Source organism: Enoplosus armatus, chromosome 14 (genome assembly GCF_043641665.1).
Source record: "Enoplosus armatus isolate fEnoArm2 chromosome 14, fEnoArm2.hap1, whole genome shotgun sequence".
Lineage (NCBI taxonomy): Eukaryota > Metazoa > Chordata > Actinopteri > Centrarchiformes > Enoplosidae > Enoplosus > Enoplosus armatus.
The window spans coordinates 17,996,314-18,013,391 of record NC_092193.1 but is presented as its reverse complement, the minus strand read 5'-3'; positions in this window follow the sequence as shown (position 1 = coordinate 18,013,391).

Here is a 17,078-nt window from a genome sequence, read left to right as displayed (position 1 = left end):
TGCTGTACTGTAAATACTCTGTGGCATGCATTTCAAATTCAAAGTGGCTACACTTGCATGGAGTCACCTGATCAAACATGTCAAATTGAACAACGCATCAGTGACAGTGAGGCCGTGGCGGGCCCCATGGGCCGATGCGGGCTTCCCTCCCCATCACTTCATTTCCAGCATTTATTTGATGTGAACTTGGACCATCTGTCCTGCGTTAATTGCACATGTGCTGCTATGTAGCCTCATTGGTGGGCTGCACTACAGAGGGACCCATAATAAAAGTCAGTGTTTTCTCTCCCAGCAGGCAGTCCCCTATGGTTTTCTTGATAATGGGTGAATGTGAGGGTTTCATTTACTCCCAAAAACAGTTGGTTACCCGTCAAGCAGGAACATGAAATTCAATGGCCGATCCAAATTTCAAATCTCCACAGGAAAATTGTCATTCACATTTGGCAATCTGTTGCATTTATGGCAGATGTACAGTAGTAATCAAAGCACATAATCAGTCAAAAAGGTCAAAGCTTGTTCTCAATCTCACTTTTGCTTTAAAAAGCTTTGTTTGTGGTCTACAAATGCATCCCTCACATTTTATATGCAGTTTTAGAGCTGTGGTAGAGCAGGGTTTGGACTTTCTGAATAATAATAAGTGGCTAAAGGGGAGATTTAGTCAAAGTGCATTCATCTCGCTGGCTCGGCTATGGGTGACATCGCTTTCCCCTCTCCGGCTCTCTGTCTTTTTTCCCTCCGCCGTGAACAAGCACTCATTGAAAACAGCAGGGCTGTCCCCTCTGACTTTAATATTACATGGTCGAGATGAGGGGAACACAGGGCAACAATGAGGAGAAGATATTTTGATGTCCAGTGATCAGGGACAATCCCAGAGCAGCTGAGCTGAGAGGAAGGAGGTGAAGCCGAGCAGGCCAGAAAGACAGAGAGAGAGGGAGAGAGAGAGAGAGAGAGAGAGAGAGAGAGAGAGAGAGCAGAAAACAAAAAGAGACAGAAGGCAACAGAGTGCAAGAGAGAGAGCAAAAGCTAGGAAATAAGACAAAAGAGAAGGGGAATGAAAGAGAGACATAAGAGTGCAAAAGAGAGAGCAACAGGGCAGAAATAAGACAAGAGAGTGAGAATGAAAGAGATGTAAGAAGAGGGAAAACCTGTGATATTCTGTCTCTACAGTGAGAAGAGGAACAAGGCCATCCTGATGGAGCAGGGGAGTTGGAAAACAGAGAACAGCCATTTCCCCGTCTTGACAGGTGTCATGTAGAGTTCCACAGTGCATGATGTTGGCTTTCTGACACACATATATAGACATTCAGTTCAGTGAAATGCCGGTTCTTCACTGCACTGTACTCAGCTGGGTTTCCGAACAGCATTCAAACTTTGTATATATTAGTGTATATTTTGTTTTCCTGTAGAAGCGTTTGGATGTCAGTTAAGGCGATGATCACAATTAGTCATGCTTTTTTTATTGCAGTCACAACTTATGAAAAAAGTAATTTTAGCATTGCAGCCCTATAACATTCAAAATTGTCATTTTTAATTCCATGCAATTCTAAAAACCTGGCACCTTCATTAGCCACAATGCAACTCGACCACCAACAGTTTGGTTGCGTCAGCCACGCTCACAGCTAGCATCCAATCACAAGGACACGTCAAAGTAACGAGTACTAGCCAATCACAGAACAGTAGGGCCGGACTTGAAAACAGGTAGCAGCTAATGTAGCTGCTAGCCGCTAGCCTCAAGCAAAGAGGATTACAGAGGGGCCTGATACGACTTCTTTCACATTCTGCAAGAACTCTAAACAGATTTTAAAAGTTCCACTTTAAAAGAAGAATGGTCTTCAGGGAAACTGACAGCAGTCCTGTGAGTGTTTGGTTGCTTGTTCAACAAGCTATGGTGCAGGACAAGACGTATCCTTATATATATATATAAGTAAATGGTCGTCTGCCTATGATAGAACAGTGACATTAATGTCTTATGCAAATACAAAGTGTAAAGTGAAATGATTTCATTGGCTGTATGAAAACAAGTTCTCCATCTACGTAAACCAGCAGCAGTATTGCAGCAGCGAAGTGGATTCGAGCAGCCACTGGTAGCCACTCCACGGTACGTTGGAGCGATGTAGTGTGGGAGAACTTGGGTATGTATTCTGCGCAAAATCAGAAAAAGGGACAGACCAAGAACCGCTAAAGTCGCTGCTGTCTTGCCTACTCAGGGCCGATGTTGAACCGTAAAGTCGGCCTGCATTTAATCGTTTTAGCAAAACCGTTGAGGCGTTGTGTTGGCTGACTGCTGGGAGATGAAAAATCTGCCTTCACTCATGAAACCAAGAGTATGAAATATAAATGTTCTGGTTTTGGTTTCTGATTTTTTTTTTCTTCAATGGAGAGCTAAGGACATGTGATTTTCAGAGCAGACATGAATGCGGTAAAAGAAGAGAACCATGCGATTTAGTTTCAGTTGGACTTTAACGTTAATAAGACTTCAGGTCTAGTAAAGCCATGAAGTTCTTCCTGTGCATGTCTGACAACACAGCATGCAACACCATCTCTGTTTCCACTGCAGGAGCAGCAGAGGATGCCAGGCACCTCTCCTGAGAAACAATTAGCCATGAACTTCAGAGGAGAACAATTATTTGCATGTGTGTGTACGGGTAGGGGGGGAACTTGAGTTCTCTTACAGTTTCTTCACTATTGATCCCTTACATAACCAAGCAATGAATTGCATAGCATTTTGTGCTCTCAGGATACCCCTCCGCCCCACATCACCCCATTCACACACACACACACACGATTTCTCTCTCTATTTCTTCAGTAGATCTTTCTTTCCTTCACTGCAGTAACCTCATTTGGACCGCTGGGCTAATTAAAGGGTCCACAAAGCAGAGTCAGAGCCCGCCATATGTTTTAGCCAACAGTAACTCCAGAGTGTCACAACCTGGAGCATCAGACATATACTGTAGCTGTTAGAGCAGAACTAAAATACATTACAGCCTTCTGCTCACCTCAACCAAATCCTACAACCCCTTGAATCTCCTTTAACTAATATTAATTTAACGTGCGTCATATTGTGATTTTATGGTGCATAAAAATAAGCATCACACACCATTTACAAAGAATGATGTTGCTAATATTTCATGAAGTAGCACTTTTCAGAAGACAAGACAAAAATCTATTGAGAACAATTGAGGTTAAAATGTAAAAAATGAATAAATAAGTAACTCTAATAGGCAGGGAAACAAATAAAGGGAATAAGAAATTAAAACACAGTATAAGAAGTAATTTAAAACATGGCAGCCTGAGCTCCTCATAGGGGCCCTGACAGCAAAAGCACCTTTAATCTTTAGTTTCGATCAGGGAAAAGGCAAAAAGACTTTCAGCTGAGACTTGCAGAAAGTTCACATGCTCGTAAGAGAGCAAAAGCCTCAGCAGTAACGAGGGACCAGGTCATTCAAAGTAATAGATAAAATCTTTACATCTACCCATGCTAAAATAACAGGGAGATATGGTCCCATTGCATATAATTTAATAAAATAAGGTCAAGGTGGAAAAACTGAACATGCTTCATATGTGTTTAAAGTTTTGTGTTACGAGGAAATTTTAAAGTGCTCCAACTTCACACGTGAAAATCCCTTTTTTCATCCTGTGGACGAATATACAGTATGTGAAAACAACTATATTGTTGTCACCAGTTGTGTGGTTCTACATTAACCCAAGTGATGTGAGCAACTGACTCCGTAGTAGGTAATTAGGTCATTAGCATACAGATGGGGAGAGTAGCCCTAGACCACCCAGTTTTTATTGTCCATCGTTAAAGCCAGTTAATGACAGCAATGTCTTTAAAGCTGCTATAATCAATATTTTACATCAGCAATGGATCATATGACTACGTGACACTTGTGGTGACGAACCCGCAGGGTATAATCACCAACTCTGCAGTTCCACTCAGCTCTATGGAGTGTTTTAGTGTCTTTTAGCTCATTGTTTTGGTTTTATGGCTCGCAAATTTGCTTTTTTGGTTCACTCTCTCCGCTCTAACCGAGTTGTTTTCAGCTGCAGCAGGCCGCTGTTTTCAACAAAAAAGCTCTAAACCCACTGTGTCCTACCTGCCCAGCACCAAAAGACAGATACAGTTAGCGACTAGCTGGTGAACATAGTGGAGCATTTAGTAGCTAAAGAGCCAGATATTTCCCGCTGACGTTGTCGGAGAGCAAAATAGAGCTAAAAGTAGAGTAAATATTGGATTTACATTCGCCTTGTGGCCAGAAACATAACTCCAAATCAATGCTAATGTTGCAAGATGTATAAAACAAATCAGTTAATGCATTTTTAAGTATAACTAAAATGTATTTCAGGATGTTTGCCATCATTAGAAATTTACAAATGATCTCAAACAGCTCAAAATAAAAATATAAGACTTGCAATAAAAAGTGGAGGGAAGATAAAGTGAACTACATTAAAATGTGTCAGTGGTTATTTTGAAGTGATAAAGAGTATTTCTCTAACTTAGATTATTTTCAAAGCAAGACAGTTTAACTGTAAAACACTTTGACACATTGTTACTACCACAGTATTTGATTATGTGGAGTTATTTTACCAGCTAGATTAGAGGCTTGCTGCTGTGTGCTAACCTTTGTAGACTGTAAACAAAGGACACCGGACAGGAAAGGTGAACTTGTTTACCTTCAGTTTTAAAATCTGACACATGGCTCAGAGGACAAAAGTAATGTTGTATGCAATTCTGTATTCTGACCCATTCAGATATCACAGACATAGATCTCTAGCTTGTCACCTCTGCACATGCTGTCTGACTGTCAGTCCTGACTACAATCTGTGAAGGCACCCATCCTCTAAACATTTGGTGGCATTATATGAATGTATTGCCTTTTTTTAAATGTGTATACTGCAGAAACGTACTTGAAAATACAAATTAGAAACCTCCACTGTACTAAAGGCAAAGGCAATGAACAAAAATAAGACTAAATATTCGGAGTAGAAAAACTGGAGGCGTTCAGGAACACAGAAAGCTGTTAAGATCAAACGACAAGCTAGGTTTCATAGTATCTCAGACTTCTAAAAGACATTTGGCTGCTATGATTTTGACTTATAACAGAGCGAGTCTTACTCCCTTTTTTTTTTGCTGGGGGGGTTTAATCTCAATATAGCTTGACGTACACATTGTGAACTATACAGTAATTAATTACACTCAATTGTTAATCTTATATAACCTCCAGACCTCTTCACAAACCCATTTAACACCCTGTCAGCACGGAGCACCACCGTGTCGCTGCTCGGCTGGGGAGTCATTGTACAGTAGAGACTCAGGAGAAAATAAATAGACTAAAAAATGAAGGGCAAATAAAGAGATGTGGAGGCTTTTCTCTCATATGTACAACTCATGTAATGAGGGTCATAGTGCCCCGCGGTACTCAACTGTACAGACAGGAAAAATAATTTAATTCATGAAGGAGGGAGGGAGGAGTAGTAGCTTTCCATATCAAAGAGGGTTGGGAGCATTTTGTTTGAGAGGCACATTTTCAAATTCTACAAATTCAATATTCTCTTTTTGATTAAAATTCCAAGCGTCTGCCCTGCCTCTTTGCCTGATTGGTGTGTCAAGGGGGTTTCCAGACAAAAGGTACTGGATTCAACTCCTCGAGGCAATTGCCGGCTTCGAGTGTTAAGTGCAGTGGGAATCTGTGGGGGTGCACTGTGCAAGAAAAAAAAAATCTTCAGACAGCAAATCCCAAAAGCATAGCGGGGTTCATGTTCCTTGTACAGCCGAGAGACACGGCGGTATCAGACAGAAGGCTTGTGTTTTAAGTTTGATCCTCTCTGTGTCACGGTGCCAGCCTCATAGGCTGCAAACGGCCTTAACGTGGCAGCGCTCGCTCCTCCACAGGATTTCCACTCACAAGAGCAAACGTCTATCAGATCAGACACATTAAGAAGCTAATTGTCCCCCTTGGGTTGGACTGTTCATTATCTGAGCCAGTGCACAAAATTCAGTGAAGCAGGAGCAGAAATAGGGGCCAAGGCAGGCTGACACATACAAGCATGGTCAGTGGCTCCGTGCACCACAAACAGGCATCAACTTAGACAGCCTGTGGTTGTACTGAGTTTTCATGCTGTGCTTGGTATCCCTCTGTAAACAGGAAATCCCTCAGTGAAACGGTCCGCCACTGTACTGCAATTACAGGCTACAGTTTGGACTTTTTTCCCTGAGCACATAACCTGCTTGCGAAAACGTCCTAATTCACTTCTGTCTGTCTCTTCAATAACACATTTTGCAAAAGGCACAGGCCGGATAAAAAGCTCTTTCACCCTGAGGAAAGCTGGTGTTTGCCATGTGAGGTGTATTGTTAACCATGCGCATTAGTCTGTATTATGCAGCAACTCCAATTCTTTGAAAAGAGTGACACCTTTTATTCATGGAGGGGAAAAAAAGCCTTGCCTCCTCCTCCAGCAGCAGCAGGAGCCATGTTGGACCCCATCCAAGCAGAGGCCGCATTGGCAGGTGAACATTTAATACAATTCACCAGTCCCCAGTGAACGCACAACAACAGACCCGGTCCCCTTTGAGCTCTAACAAATAACTCTCCTCCTCATGGCCAACGTGTGTCTTTATTTCCACACACAATTGAGTCATGATGGGATTACCCATTGTGTGTACAGCTGCAGTCACAGGATTAGGGATGACTAGGGATGATGGCAGAGAAAACAACGCTCTAACCAACTGCACAACACCAGGCACTGGCTGCACAAATGCCATCTTAGAAAGTCGCCCCAAGACCTGAGGTCACACCATGAGTATTATCAACAGACGATAACTTTGTATCTGTCTCTGTGGAAGATGTGCTCGGCTGAAAGAGGCTGAGAAAGGACACAAACATTTCTCAATGTGGCTACAAGATGTTCAAGGTATTCCTAAATGTCTGAATAGCATGTGCTTCTGAGTTTTGTGGCTTGTGTGAGAAGACAACACGTTTCCTCATCACAACCTGTCAGCCTTCTCCTTTCTGTTGTTCATACCTTTGTGACAACAATCACACATATTTGTGACGGTGTGTGTGTGTATGCCTGTGTATGCAAGCAGAGGAGGCGAGCAATGGCTGTCAGAAGTGACACATGATGACTGGGTTTGCAAGGCACACCATTATCACAACTCTCACACCTCAGGCATACAGGCAAGCACGCATGGGTGTGTGTGTGTGTGAGCTGTGATAACAGGGTGCACCTCACGTCCATGCACGCCTTGTGAGACAGAGCTGCACACCTCTGCCAGCAGATGGGCCTCATATGAGTGAAGCGACGCAGCCGGCGTCATGGGAACAATGACTAGCAGTGCTGTTATTACACCTCACTACAAACTGGTAATTTAGTGTAATTCTAGTCAGTGTCACAACAGCGCCGATGTGCATTTCAAGTGCTGTCATGTTTTTCAGAGGCTGTAAGCTGGCGGATACATGGCTGAGGAGACACCCAGTTTTTTTTGGGTGATGCATGACGCCCCCGACCCCGGCGAACTCGAGTCACGCTGAGAGGCAGAGATGTCAGACGTGGTCGGTGATCAGCGGGGACAGTGTCCAGCCGTCCCGTGCCAGCACAAAACTGTCATTGGTGTGTGTGTTTGTGTGTCTACATCCTCTCTGGAGAGTGGCGGGGGCGCCAAGGGAGACACAGTGACTCACACTGTAAATGGGAAGGGGATCGAGGGAGAGAGAGAGAGAGAGAGAAGGATTGAGAATCACTCATCATCACACGTGCCCACATCACACCCCTCCCTCATTACAGCCCACACCACCCACAGATCTAAGAGCGTGTTCACACTGAGTCTACGCACACACACACACACACACACACACACACACACACATATGACAGCATATGACAGAAGTAGCCTCCACATCAGTGTGTCAGAGGAGCTTATCCATAATGGGCAAAGCAGGCTGTAGCGGTGAATCAAGCACTTATCCAGAGCAGCCATCCTGTATAATACAGTACTCACAGTTAGAGCAGACATTCAGAGAAAGTGGTTTAAAGCTTGTGCAAATTATCATGTTTCAGCGTCTACATACTGATGCAGGCTTTCTCGCAGTGACAGGTCGCAGCGTGCAATATTCTACAATCTGGATCTCACAGATTGAATAGAAAATGTCTATTTTTCTGCCGGCTTTGATCGGGTCAGTCAGTTATTTGCCTGTGCATGAGGTGTTATGAGCAGGCTACTATTGAAGCCAAAAGTGTAATAATAAGCCCGTGTTTGCAGAGTGAACACAACCGCAGCTTTTCCAAACATCTAACCTGCCTGCAGTATAGCGGCAGTGTGGTGCGGCTCATCCTCCACACAGATAAAAAGCTTTGGCGTGCAATTACTAAATTAGTCGAGAAATTAATTTCAACCCAGTGAACTGACACAGAAACGCACTGAACTGCTAATCTGGGAGCAGGAGGGCTAAAAATCCTCTGGAATTTAAAGTTTAATGGATTAATGATGTCAAGGCTCTCGAGTGGATAGGACTGTAGCACAAAGTAACTCTGGAGGAATTAAATTGCTTATGGGGTATGTCAGAAAGCAAGCCTGAGGAGTCCGCGAGTACAGTGGCTGCTTCAGTGTGGAGCAACACACATCCACGGATGGCAGTGCAGTCTTACCTACCCATGATGCATCAGAGCTTTTGTCATGAGTCTTTTATTTCTCTTGCCTGGCTTTTCCTTCCACACAGGGTCTGTGAATTACCTGATGAGTCAGTGAAAATAAGCTTTTGTCAATGTATAACATGGCCTATTGTTTTTCTAAAAGCCCACCCAGGGACCCAGCGTCACGTAAGGGCACATACAGCATCACTGATCACTCAGTCAGCACGCAGTGATTAGTCATAGCCAAAGAAATCCAAAATAAGACATAAGCCCCCCCCCCTCACCCCACACACACACACACACACACACACACACACACACACTAGAAGATTAACACAGTGTTTTAATGAACTTGGACCCAAAGGCAAAATACTGAATTAATCATTTTGGCAGGAGGAAGTTTATAAGACAGATCATTGCATTGTCTGCAAGCACAGCTCACATGAAAACTTTAGCATAAATGTCTCTTCGGGGAAACTGCTACACAAGTCCTGATCGTTGGACAGCACAGTACTATGGCCAACAGACTGAGGGTCTCTGTGGGAGTGAATACATGCACACATGCGACCTCAGACACACACGCACACACACACACACTACAAATGTACATATATATATACAATCACATGCACAAAGATGAGACCATGTGGTTTACGAGAAACTGCGACTCCAGAGACCACATGAAGGTTTTTCAAATGGCGTGGATTTGGACTCATGCGAGCTGAGAGGCTTTTATTGGCTGCAGAACAACACTTCAGAGTCCATGCTAGAGGCTGTGGGAGACTGTGTTTGTGCAACGTTCACGTCAGATGGGATGGATTGTAGAGTTGGGAAAGTATGGTTGTATGATTACGGAGTCGGTCATGTGAGGAATAAAATACTGGTCACTGACAATATAACACTATTTGTTTGGTTTTCAAGCACTTCTGTATTATTAAGAGCCAAGTTGGATGTACCGTAGCTTTCCGAAAAGGCTACTTACATGTTGGAAGTACAGCTGAGGCAGATGGAAATGTCTATAGTGTTGTTTGCAGGTATTTGGTCATAAAAAAAATTTGATTTTGTCCTGGCGATGACACTAGTGGGGAAATTAAGGGAACACCAAAGTGTCTTCCAGGGTACCAGGGATATCTGTACCAAATTTCATGGCAATTAATCCAGTAGTTGCCAAGACATTTCACTAAAATCCCAAAAACATAAACCTTATGGTGGCACGAGGGAAGTCAGGAGATCATCAAAGTCAATAGACTTCATGTCAAAATTTCACAGCATTCAAACAGCTATATCAATCTGGACCAAAAGTGGTGGGCCAACACACTGACGGACAAACACACTGACGGTCCAGCACTTGCTTTTTTTACGACAAAACAATGAAAAGGAGCAGGAAAGCAACAATGACAGACGATCTTCGCCTGTCTTGTCTTACATCAGGGAAGTCAAGGGAAATCAAACTTGCTGTGTATCAGCATAACTACGGAAAACAGGTGTCTGTTCGCCCATTAGAAAAACCTGCAGGGACGTATTCTCCTCTACCACCTTCTTGTTGTAGCCTCAAACCAAATAATCACCCTTCATTACACTATGTATGAGCCGAGGGCCGACATGACATCAACATGATCCAATACAAGACTAGTGGATATGAACCAGAGTAACAACATCCTTCTGCATACCCCAAAATTAAAGAGGCAGGGAGAGAGGTTTAATTAAGACGCTCTAAGAGTGCACTGTGGGGCTCTGTTTCATTCTAGATACATATCAATGAAGGTAGCTTTAGTCAGGTTGCTGCTCCTTACTGCAAGTCTCTCTCCTTCGTAACTCTTAAAGAGGAAAATGATTTATTTGGGATGTTTTTGTGATCTTGAGAAGTTCACTCTTGGTATGTGAACATTAACATCTCTCACTCAAAGGCAAAAATGGAGAGCCAAACTGGTGATGGGCCATCACAGGAAAGTCTTGGAGTTGTTCCACTGATGTGGGAGTCTGCCAGCATGGATATGCAGCATCAGTACTCCAAGGTGACTTCCTGGGCCAGTTTTCTGGTTTAGCATTACAATAAAATCTTCTTTGGATGTAAACGCTCCTGTAAACATTTAAGGACAGCCATAGGTTTTGTCCAGATTGGATGGTGGAGCATTGGTTCTTTCTTTAAAGCTGCACTTGACCATATATTTATGTTAACAATGGGTCAAATGATTATGTGTTATGATTATGTGAAAGCTGTTGCCTGTAGTGATGAACCCCCGATAATAATAACCAGACTTTGTAGTTTTCTCTCTTTTTTTTTAGCATCTTTCAGCTTATTGTTTCGGTTTTACGGAGAGCAATTTGACAGTTTTGTTCGCTCTCTCTCAGCTCTCACCAACTTCGTTTCCGGTCGCAGCAGGCAGCGGTTTTCAGTGAAAAGGTTCCCCTGTACACTATCTGCCCAACCCTAAATGGCAGACAGACAAAATTTGCAACTATCCTTTGCAACAGGGCCTTTAAAGTTATTCAGTTACTAAAACAAGGATCATTTCCACACTCCCTGAAAACCAGATTTATTTCTCAGATGTTTAAATACAATGCAATAGCTTGAAAGTTGAAGTTAACTAAATATGATTAAAATCTCATTCAAATCCATTCTACTAGTTATGCATCAGCTCGTGCATCCCTGTTCCTGGTTTAGTTGGAGGAAAATAACCTGCCTCGCATTTATGAAATGAGCGAAAAGGACGGACATATCAGCCAAACACAACCTTGCTCGGGGGAGCACACATACAGTCGACCTGGTCCTTCTAATTCCTGTTGCGTGCTTTTCTCACCTGGCAAGTGTTTCCCCAGGGTAGGTGACAGAGGTCATGAGCGGGAGGATGGTGGGCCTGTTGCGAAAGCAGAAGCCCCGGGGACAAACAATGACAACCAACACCATCATCATCATCATAATCGTCACATCTTCATCTGTAGGACCCCCCCCCCCCCCATTGTGTGTAACCATGACGACAATAGAAGCAAGAGGGGGCCACTCCCCCGCGAGGTTGGTGCAGTGTCAGGGTCAGTGCAGTGGCCTTCAAACTGCCTGTCTACACCGCTATGTAAGGAAAACTGTAACTTGTAATAAAGATTTCAAGAGCCTCTTATCTAACACCTTGAACATACTGTTGTGGGTGTTTTTCCCGCGTGAATCACAGCTGATATTGTTTGCCACATGTGCAGAATCAATCATCAGCATATTGAAACTGAATGCCATTCATGACACACAGAGGCTTTTGTGTAGGAAAACATTTTCGGTGTATAGTTTATATGTCTTGAGTGGAACATAGTGATTACAGACAGTCCATTTAGATCTACAAGAGGTGAACAAAATACCCGAAACATACAATTTCTCTTTGCTAGTACATCTTGCCTGTCCTGACACACAGTATATAATATATGCCATATTATGAGGCTTTTCCCCTTATCCACATTACATAATTTTGCGGTGTTTGTTCCAAGCACTATAAATCACAATTACTAAGGCAGCTACACAAGAGACTCATATTCATTTAAATACTAATTAGCACATTACAGAAGCACATGAGACCAGTTGTTGTCTGCATTTCTGGCGAATTAGGTTTGCCTAGCAACAATGCAATGTCAAAAATCAACTTTGAATCAGCTGCTAGGTTGCAGGAAACCAGTAGTGTTCAACACTTGTCTTTGCATGAGGCGTTATGTTTTTTAAATTAAGCCAGCGTAACGTGGACATAACCTGAATTGTTACAAGCAATGCATCTTTATCTCTCGTGATTACTTTACCGTTACCTACCCATTTTTGTACACTGTCATGTTAAGTAGAGCAGTATCTTAGCTTTGGCTGAAGGTCCACTATTAATTCATGAACGACATAAGCCATTAACATTAATATTCAATTCCAAACTGTGAGTTATATAATTAGTTAACACATTGACACTAGAGATGTGTGTTAAATGGAGCAGTTGAGATGCGGCGAGGTTGAGATCAAGTGCGTGGTAATCTTTTTCAGAAAGTGCTCAAATTAGTTTGAGAGCACGTCCATGAAAATATCCAAAATGTGAGATATGATTTCAAAAGTCTGGAGACTTTGGTTTTGGCTCCAGTCAGACGCATACATCGAGTAAGGTCACCTTTGGCATCTGGGTTGTGACTCATTCATCAGCAGGGGAAAGGTTAGACTACATGCTTCTGTGAAAGTGCACGTCATGCATGATCATTCTTTACTCTAGGCTGAATGGTGTGCATCCTATCCTGTATTTAGTCAACATGTCACATCTCATCTGTGTGTGTGTGTGTGTGTGTGTGTCTCAGCTGTGTCTCACCCATGTGGGCTTCGCATGAGAACACAGCGTGACCCAGTGAATGTGGACTCAATATTGTATGTCCCGCTTCTGCGCTCGTGCCACGTGAATGCAGGATGTACGAGTGTGTACGTGAAAGCATATCCATTATTACTCCTTCACACACCTCAGGCCTCTGCGTCAGAGGAACCAAGATCACAGGGAACACCTCATGTTTCTGTGTGACGCATCAGACAGCAGCAAATCTCAGATGACAGATAGGCACAGAGGAAATAAGTCCATGAAACATTAAGCAGAAGCTTCCCTGGAGGAGACTGTTATTCATATACATACATCTCCAACCAAAGGCTTATCAAATGTGGCATGTCTTCTGCAGCTTTTTGAATGTCTGCTTCAGCCCCACTCACCGGGCTTAATCACAAGCACATGGGAATGGGACTTCTGCGACTGTGGGCTTACTGAGTGTAAGGCATGGCCGAATTGATTCCAAGTGGCTGCCAACGTCTTATCGGCCTCTTGCTAAGCACCCTGCTAAACGGCCCTGTCAGAATGCCATTGTAGCTCAACCATGAAGAAGATTTAACTGCTCCTAAATCACGACTACAAGTATGTTTATTGTGATGTCCAACACTGGAAGGAAGTGCAGGAAATTGAGTCGTAGAAATATAATGAGTGGTGGTGCGGTTTAAAGAAAAAGAAGAAAATGAGCAATAACACTCATGAAGACGGCGGAGGGAGGGGATGGGAGAATCTATGACAGAAATTGTAAATCCGCATTTAATGCCGCAGTCTCAAATGGTATCCGCAGAACATCAAAGAATACTCTGCTCTCACAAAAATCTAAGAAAGCAAAGCACTAGAGGATTATTCTCCTCCAATCGCATACGCTCACACTGATGGGATCCTCCACTCCTCACTAACAGACCCCCTCCCACACCGAGAGAGAGAGAGAGAGAGAGAGAGAGAGAGAGAGTATTCATGGAGAGGAAAGGAGGAGAGCTAAAGGAAGGTAAGAGCATTGAGGGATATATATATATATATATATATATGTCTAAAGGTGTGAGTTGATCCATAAAGAGATGTAGGGATATGTGGAGACAAACTGAAGTAATGAAGAAATTCGATGGAAAAAGAAAGTGAGGGTTAGAGTCTTGGCCCCTTTAAAGGGCAGATGAGCATTCAGGCCCAATGAGAACTGGCACTTGAAAAGATTTACGTACCTACACACACAGGCACACACACACACAAGTGGTTGAACATGTACTCTTGATAGTGACCAGTTCAGCCTTATGGCATCCAAAACATCATTATTTTTTACAGAGAAACACACTGTGAATGTCAGACTGTTCAGAATTATGTTGGACAGAAAAGGTAGGTAAGAGTTTCAATGGGTTTATGCTCGAGGTCTGCACTCCAAAAATGACACCACGGCTCCGCAAGTTGTCCCAGTGCTTGGTCATGCACCTCCAAATTTCTGTAACTAGGAGACGTGCGCTGAGCTTATTTCATTTCAACGTGAATGCCAGCGAAGCTAGACTGGCCGAGCAGGCAAATAATTCCGATCTCATGGAGACAGATTGTCACCACATTTAATAGATAAAGACAGATGAATTCTTCCTCAGCAACAACAAGCGATCTTCCAGTAACACTCGTTGACTTCTTGCTTACATTATGTTTTCTGCAGAGACCCACGTCATGGTGTCTCGCACGAGTACAAACAAGGCTTAAGAGTGAAGGATGAAACCTCTGGGTGCCGTGGATATCTATACAGATTGTCAAATCAAAGCAAATCTTTCCATGCCCCTGTGCTCCCTCATCACTTCACTGGTAATTTTACCAAAGGGCAAGTTTCCCAAAACCTGCAGCACACAAGTTTTGTTACAATTGGCTCCATCATAAACATACAGAGACTTAAAATAGGCAAACAACGGAAATAACTGAATGAACTCTTGGTGAGTTCTGAGATCAGTCTGAGGCTGAGCAAGCAGCCCACACAGTTGGCTTCTAGATAGCTTACAGCTAACGTCTGTACATTTACTACATTGGCTGTTTGGGGCAAATAAACACAGGCTGCAGAAACCCACACCTTCAGTCTTAAAAAAGCTCCCTCCAGAGAAACATTACACAAGTGTTTTCACAGTTAAGTCGTACTTCTCATGACAAGTAAACTGATCGTTATGTGTAAAATTGGTGGAGTGCCCCTTAATTAAGTATTTGGACCTTAAATAGTATTTCTGCCAAGAATCAGGGCTTACTTTCTTCCATTTTTGACAGAAATCAGAGAGTGAGCTAGCTGAGCAGACACCTGTTTGCCAAAATAAAAACATACAGATACAGCAGCATACTGAGAATATTCAGTCCATAACAAACCTCGGATAAAAGTGCCTGGGAAAAGAGGATTGCAGCCCTGCATTTACAGATAATCTTTGGAACGAGGCAGGGCAAAGAGAAACCTAGGAATTCTGTTAACAAAATGAAGGGGGAAAAAAGAGCATCAGGCACGCTTATCTCTGAAAGGCTCCTGCTACCCAACCGGGTCAGATGAATAAAGAGGTTTTAACCTAATTTCTCACATCCACCACTGCTCTGACAGCGCCTGACCATAGCGAGCGAGACACAGTGTGTGTAAAAGTAATGGAATTAATCCAGTTTTTTGACTTGGAAAAACACATCTGGAGCCATACGATAAATGCCTTTGGTTGGGGCTGCACATCAAAAGATGCTGTCTTCAAATACACAAATATACGCTACAAAACAGTGAGCACATTTGGTCCTTGTTTCAGAGTCTAATAAGTGCATTTTAATAAAAGAGCAGGATAATAAGGACAGCAGTTTCAGTGTCTCCACGGTGGCAAAAACTGAGACAAAAGCAAATGAGTTGGCATGGTGGAGAGCAGTATGAAGCCCTTGAACTAATTTCCATCCTGAGTAATGACTCATCACATGGAAAATGATGGTGATAGTAGATACAAATCATACAATAAAGGTTTATCCAGAGATCACACTGCCCCCTGCTGGACAAAGCAACAAAACACTTACATAAGATAGGTTACTGTAGTTCAGTTTTCTGTTACCTGCAGACCTGGATTCTCTGTGTGTGTGTGTGGCCTTTTATTATGTTGTGGGGACATAAATCTGTTTACACAGCCACATTGTGGGGACTCGCCTTCCTTAAGGGTACAAAATGCAAGTCCCCATAACGTAAATCATAAAATATTAGGGTGAAGACTTGGTTTAAGTCCATTTCAGTTTGTACAGCTTCACCTGTAAGCCATCTTAATATTTTTAAAGATTGAGAGGAATTGAAAAACCAACCACTTGCCTAAAAAATAAGTGCAAAATCACTCAGCCAATCACAGGAAGGTATGTGTGCATGTCAGTGATGTTTCTCCATATTCTGTGACCCATCAGATTCTGTGACCTGACTAGGAATTTCAGCCATATTGCTGGTCTTTTTCTGACCCTGTAGTGATTTATATGTCACACCAAACTCTTTAGGGGAACATTATTCTCCTCTGGTGCTCAGGGCTCAGGGTCAGTTACAGAACAACACTCCTGAGGCTGGGAGGAGGGGCTCTTGGAGGGTCTGAGCTCAACTCCATAATCAAAATGTTCCCTTGATTCCACTTGCAGCATCACTTTGAATTAGAATTTAGCTTCGTTCTGCAGTAGGAAAATGTTGAAAAGTCAAATTTCATGTGCGCAAAATTTCCAGGACCATCACTCACACAATGCAGCAACTTGAAGGGAGAACTTGGTATTTCAAAGCCAAGGCATGTCAGAGACTGAAGGTAGAAGCAGCAATCCCTGCTTTATAGTGATCCATGCTTGATGCTACTTTTTCCTGTTTTATCTTCTGCAACAGTTGGCTCTGAAGTTAAGAAGTTCATCTTAGCCACGTGTCAAGAACACAAAAGCTCAGAGCAAGGCATATCATCCACATGAGATTGTTAAATGCAGCGCATCAACAGGAGTATACAAGAACAAAAGAAAGAAAAAAGAAAATCCAATCAATATATAATTACAAAGGTGGTCAAACTGAGTCCAGATATTGCAAAAAGGGACCCCAAGATTCTTCCCATTCATCCTGACATTTTAAATTATTAGATCAGAGTTCATGCAACCAGTTTCTGAAGCACGGTGGAGTTGGTGTCT